Source organism: Panthera uncia (genome assembly GCF_023721935.1).
Source record: "Panthera uncia isolate 11264 chromosome E2 unlocalized genomic scaffold, Puncia_PCG_1.0 HiC_scaffold_20, whole genome shotgun sequence".
Classification (NCBI taxonomy): Eukaryota; Metazoa; Chordata; class Mammalia; order Carnivora; family Felidae; genus Panthera; species Panthera uncia.
In genome coordinates, this window is record NW_026057589.1 from 19,309,685 (window position 1) to 19,315,393 (window position 5,709).

A 5,709-nucleotide genomic window follows, 5' to 3' on the forward strand; every position below is an offset into this window, starting at 1 on the left:
TCGAACTCTCTCAGTCTCACTCTGGAGGCCCCACCTATAATATACTCTCACCGGGTGGGACTTCGTTGATTATTGCTGTCTCCCTGGAGCCCAGCAGCTCCTGGCTCCGCGAAGGCACCCAGCAAGTGTTTGATGAATGAATAAATGAGCCCCAGCAGGAACTTGAGGCTTGAGAAGCTGAAAGAAAAGCCATGGGACCAGAAACTTTTCCAAGCAGGCCTCAGTTTAGACAGCAGACTCCTCCAGCTCAATAGCAAAGAAACAAACAACCTGATTTAAAAGTGGCCAAAGGACTTGAACGGACATTTCTCCAAAGAAGACACATTTCTCCAAAGCCAACAAGGTAGGGGAGCCCTTGGGTGGCTCAGTCGGTTAAGCATCCAACTCTTGGTTTCGGCTCAGGTCATGATCTCAAGGTTAGAGGGGATTGAGCCCCACTTCAGGCTCTGGTTGACAGCATGAAGCCTGCTTGGGATGCTCTTTCTCTGTCTCTCTCTGCCCCTCCCCCACTTGCTCTCCCTGAAAATAAATAAATAAACATTTAAAAAACTGGAAACAAACAAACAAAAAGAAAGCAAGCCAACAAGGTATATGAAAAGACACCCAACATGACTAATCACCAGAGAAATGCAAATGAAAACCCCGTCACACCTGTTAAGAGTAGCCAGTATAGAAAAAAAAAAAGAGGTAACAAGTGTTGGTGAGGATGTGGAGAGAAGCAGACCTGATTGCACTGTTGGTCGGAATGCAAACTGGTGCAGCCACTTTTGTCTGGAAATCGGCGAGGAGGTTCCTCACAATATTAAAACCAGCACTGCCACATGATCCAGCAATTCCACTTCTGGGTATATATTTCTCAAAAAAAAAAAAAAAAAAAAAAATCGAAGACAGGACCATGAAGAGATATCTGCACTCCATATTCATGGCAGCGTCACTCCCAACAGCCGAGACATGGAAACAACCTAAATGTCCATCGATAGGTAAACAGATAAAGACAACATCATATGTACATACAATGGATATTCAGCCTTTAAAAGGAAGGAAAGCCGACCGTCTGCAGCCACGTGGATGGCTCTGGAGGACATTATGCTAAACGAAGTAAGCCAGTCACACAGGGCACCTGTTGCATGGTTCCACTCCTGGGACACATCTAAAGGGGGCAGACTTCTAGGGGCGCCTGGGGGGCTCAGTCAGGTAAGCGTCCGGCTTCGGCTCAGGTCACGATCTCTGGTTTGTGAGTTCGAGCCCCACATTGGGCTCTGTGCTGACAGCTCAGAGCCTGGAGCCTGCTTCGGATTCTGTGTGTCCCTCTCTTTCTGCCCTTCCCCCCCCCCTCAAAAATAAATAAACATTAAAAAAAAAAGGCAAACTTCTAGAGGCAAAGAACAGAAATGGTGGTTGCCAGGAGCTGGGAGAAGAGGGAAACGGGGAGATGCTCCATGGTTAGAGTCTCTGCCACACAAGATGAGCAAATTCTAAGAGCTCCGCTACACAACATTGTGTCTACAGTTGACAAGACGCTATCGCACATCAAAAAATGTGTTAAGAGGGCAGACATCGTGTTAAGTGTTCTTACCACACATGCACACCCAAAATGTAACCCAAAAAGAAACAGAATGACAAAGCGACAACGGGGGGGGGGGGGGGAACCTTTGATGGTAACATGAGTATATGGGTAGGTCCGAAGTTATCAAATTGTATCTATTACACTGGGTGTTGTATGGAAACCAGTTTGACAATAAATTTCATATATTAAATAAATAAATTAAATACATAAATAAATAAAAATTGTATCTATTAATTAAGCACAGCTTTTTGTATAACAGTTATGCCTCAATCAAGCTGAAGAGCAAAAGAGCTGAGGGTCCCCTGCCCCTCCCCCACCCCCACCCCCAATCTGCTGGGCCCGCTTAAACCTGCCGAGGTCTGGGGGCTTTTCTGGGTGGTACTTCCTCTCACAGAGGCCTGCCAGCCAGCAGCTGGGACTGGGCTTGTCCCCAGGGGACATGCATTTCTCTGAACAATGTCAGGAAAGGAAACCAAACTCAAAGGCTCTCAGGGACTTTCTGATCGTTTTTTGGCGCTGGGGGTGGACGGGTAGGTCGGCGCGTTCCCTGGGGTGGGGTGAGGGGCTTTACTGGTGGCTGGGGTAAGGAAGAGGCCTAGGTCGGGAAGGCCCATGGTACACCAGTGATTATTAGAACAAGAGGCCTTACTGATTGAAGCTGTTATGATAACCTCCTCTGCCCATTACCTTGAATTCTTTAAACAACCTTCTAAGGTAGGGTTTTTTTTTTTTTTTTTTGAACAGCTTTACTGAGATATAAGTCACATACCATACAGTTGACCCTTTAAAAATATACAGTTCAATGGCTTTTGGTGTACTCACGGAACTTTTCTACTGTCTTCACAAAATTTTAGAACTTTTTTTTATCACTCCAGAGAGAAACCCTGGACCTTCCAGGACCCGCATGACTTCAGTCCTGAGGTCAAGCAACCAAGAATCTGCTTTCTGTCTCTACAGATTTGCCTCTTCTGGACATCTCAAAGGATGGTGTGATGGGGAAGCTGGAGGCTCAGAGAGGGTGCCTGACCAGCTTAAGGTCACACAGCTAAGGAAGGGGCAGACTTGGGACTTGAACCCGGATCTCCCTATTCTTCAAGGCCACACCTTTCCACTGCACCACGGGGCTTTTCTTCTTTCCCATCACAGTATTAAGAATGGTCAGCTCTGCTGGTGGAACCCAGGATACCTGCTTTAGGTTGTATTTAAGCCTTGCCATCTCTCCAGGGAGACAAGTACAATTATGCCCATTTTACAGAGAGGGAAACAGAAACACCGAGGGCCTAATGGTTCAGTGCACCGTGGCTGCTAGTAAATGGAAGAGGGTTATGGGAAAAACAACAACAACAACAACAACAACAACAAGTGTATATTGAGGCCGGGTGAGGAGCACAGGATAAAAAGTTGAGACAATTCTGATGAAAAGACCATTTTCTTTTGGGTTATGCCCCCTCCACCCTCACCGCCCCTTCTTCTTTCTTTTTATATGAAAAGGAAAAGAAAGTTCCCTCCACCCTTTGAGGTCACTTCCTGACCCATTTGAGAATCTGTGTGGGGTGGTTACAAACTCACTTCTCCCTGCCTGAATGCCTCCTGTTAATGCTTTGAGTGGGCAGTGGGCCTATGTGTTCATGGGCACTGGCACCAGACAGACCTGGGTTCTGGGTTTAAATCCTACCCCCGTCCCCCCCCTCCCCCCCCAACTGAACACTTGTGAGTCCTACATGGGACACTGTTTGTTTGTTTGTTTGTTTGTTTTTGACCGGGTGGATTCTCCGCCTACCTACTGTGCTTTGGAAAAGAAATGTCATTTTGTATTTGAGTCCTCCCAGAAGGAAACAGGGAAGGGCCCATGTGTCAATTATTTTGAACAAACAAGCTGAGGTTTAAGAAAAAGAGGTGAGAAGCTCCAGAGATTCCCCTTCATTGCACTGGATTCCTTTAAAAATTTGTTTTAACCTTTCAAACGCACAAACCGTGAAATCATGACCTGAGCTGAATGAAGTCAGACGCTTAACCGACTGAGCCACACAGGCGCCCCTGCACTGGATTCCTGTTCGCCTGAAGGTAAACAATGAGACGAAGAAGACAGACAATTAAAAATATGAAAAAGCAACCTGCCATCTACTATGACCATCATCTCATACACCATGGGTATCTGAACCCCAAAGATACCGTAGGCGCACAAATCAGGTTAAAAGAGAGTTCTTTGACTCGAAGCATGTACTACATGTTCTTTCGTTGCTTGACCCCAGGGGACCAGAGAAAGCTCCAGCCAGGATTAGCATCTGTTTGGACAGAGGTTAGGAGCAAGGGCTCCAGGAGTGGCCTCCAAAACTGCTGCTTGCACACAGCAGTCATTTCATCAGCAGGAGCTTGAACACGCTTCCCTATAACAGGCAGATTTTGTAAGAATAAATTGCATATATGTGCAGTTGTGCTGATAGCTCATGCACGTTCCATAACAGGTACCAAAATACAAGTGCCAAAAAGATTGATGGAAATAAATATAAGGTGAAGTACTTAAAAAAAAAAAAAGGCAAAGAAATTTAACCTAGAGTTAGCCGTTATTTTTTGGAAATTGGCCCCATGATTCCAAGTGGCTGACGTCATAACAAGTCTTTCAAAGATCTCTTTAGAAAACTGCAGTAAGTTGTCCGTGAACAGTAATTGGTACATTCCTGAGATGGGGCAGGGAAGGAAATGAATCTATGGATTTCTGAAGTCGGTAAATGTGACTCGTGACTTCAGATACACCATGTTCCCTCAGGGCAACATCCATAAGTTCACAAAATGCTCTAACTCAACAGTTTAGGAGTAAAACTGATGTGCTCCGAGAAGGCTGTAGGTGACCCTAAAGCTGGCTGGAATCGCCAAGAAGACACTTGTGTCAAAGATGCACGTGAAAAGTTTGAATAATATGGCTTCACGAAACCCAAGAATGGAAAAGTCATATTTCTAAAAGAAAAAAAAAAAGAAAGAAAAAAAAGTTACATCATACGGTTTGTGACTGCAAATTGGCATGTGCAGCTAAATTAATCAACTAAATACAGTAATTAGGCATTTGACTATGTCTTCCATACACTTAGTTTACAGAGTGAGCCATTAAAAACACAAAAAAACCCAAAAAAACTCTCGATGCACCTGGGTGGCTCAGTAGGTTGACTTCGGCTCAGGTCATGATCCCACAGTTTGTGGGTTCGAGCCCCCCGTCGGGCTGTGTGCTGACAGCTCGGAGCCTGAAGCCTGCTTCCGATTCTGTGTCTCCCTCTCTCTCTCTCTGCCCCTCCCCTGCTCACTGTCTGTCTTTCAAAAATAAACATTAAAATGGGGCGCCTGAGTGGCTCAGTCGGTTAAGCGGCCGACTTCGGCTCAGGTCATGATCTCGCGCTCCATGAGTTTGAGCCCCGCGTCGGGCTCTGTGCTGACAGCTCACAGCCTGGAGCCTGTTTCAGATTCTGTGTCTCCCTCTCTCTCTGCCCCTCCCCTGTTCGTGCTCTGTGTCTCCCTGTCTCAAAAATAAATAAAATGTTAAAAAAAACATTAAAAAAAATCTTCTCATTGGGAAATTGGGAGATCAATTTCCGGTTCTACGTTTCTTAAACTGTTTTGATCCCATCTGACAGATGGGGAGACTGAGGCCGAGTGTATTTAAGTGGTTTGCCCAAGGTAGTAAGAGGTGCTTGCTGTGCCACCAGCGCAGCCTCGGTGACGATTTCAAATTCGGCCGGGAACAGCCCACTCCAGGCAATTAAGAGGAGTTCGTTAAACGCACGGAGAACACCTGAATGCAGCAGGCGCTCCATAAATGCTACGCCGCCGCCTGCAAGCTCCCTCTCTCCGGCTCGCCGGGGGCCTGGGGCGGCTCGCTCCCTCTCCCCCGGCCGCGGAGGCACGGTCCCCGGCGCCGAGTCGGTGTCCGGGTGCGCGGCCGGGGCGGGCGGGGCAGGGCCGCCTGGAGGCCGCGGGGGGCGGGCCGGGGCGCGGGGGGCGGCCCCCAGGAGTCACGTGGCGCGCGGCCGCGGCCGAAGCAGAAGTAGCAGCGCCCGCGTTGGAGGGCGCGCGCCGCAGGGAGTGCCCGGAGCCGGGACCCGCGGCCGGGGCTCGGCCAGGTGAGTGGCCGGGCCGGGCGGGAGCGCGCGCGG

At 48.2% G+C, this 5,709-nt stretch overlaps 1 protein-coding gene across 4 annotated transcripts in view; it reads left to right on the forward strand.

The window, feature by feature from the left end:
* Positions 1-5,570: 5,570 nt before the first annotated feature.
* Positions 5,571-5,709, forward strand: part of PLCG2 (phospholipase C gamma 2) — a 160,971-nt gene continuing 160,832 nt past the window's right edge. For all 4 annotated transcript variants that reach the window (XM_049622502.1, XM_049622504.1, XM_049622503.1 and 1 more), the window contains exon 1: positions 5,571-5,676. The gene's annotated coding sequence lies outside the window, so the exon portion shown is untranslated. The remainder of the gene's footprint in view (positions 5,677-5,709) is intronic.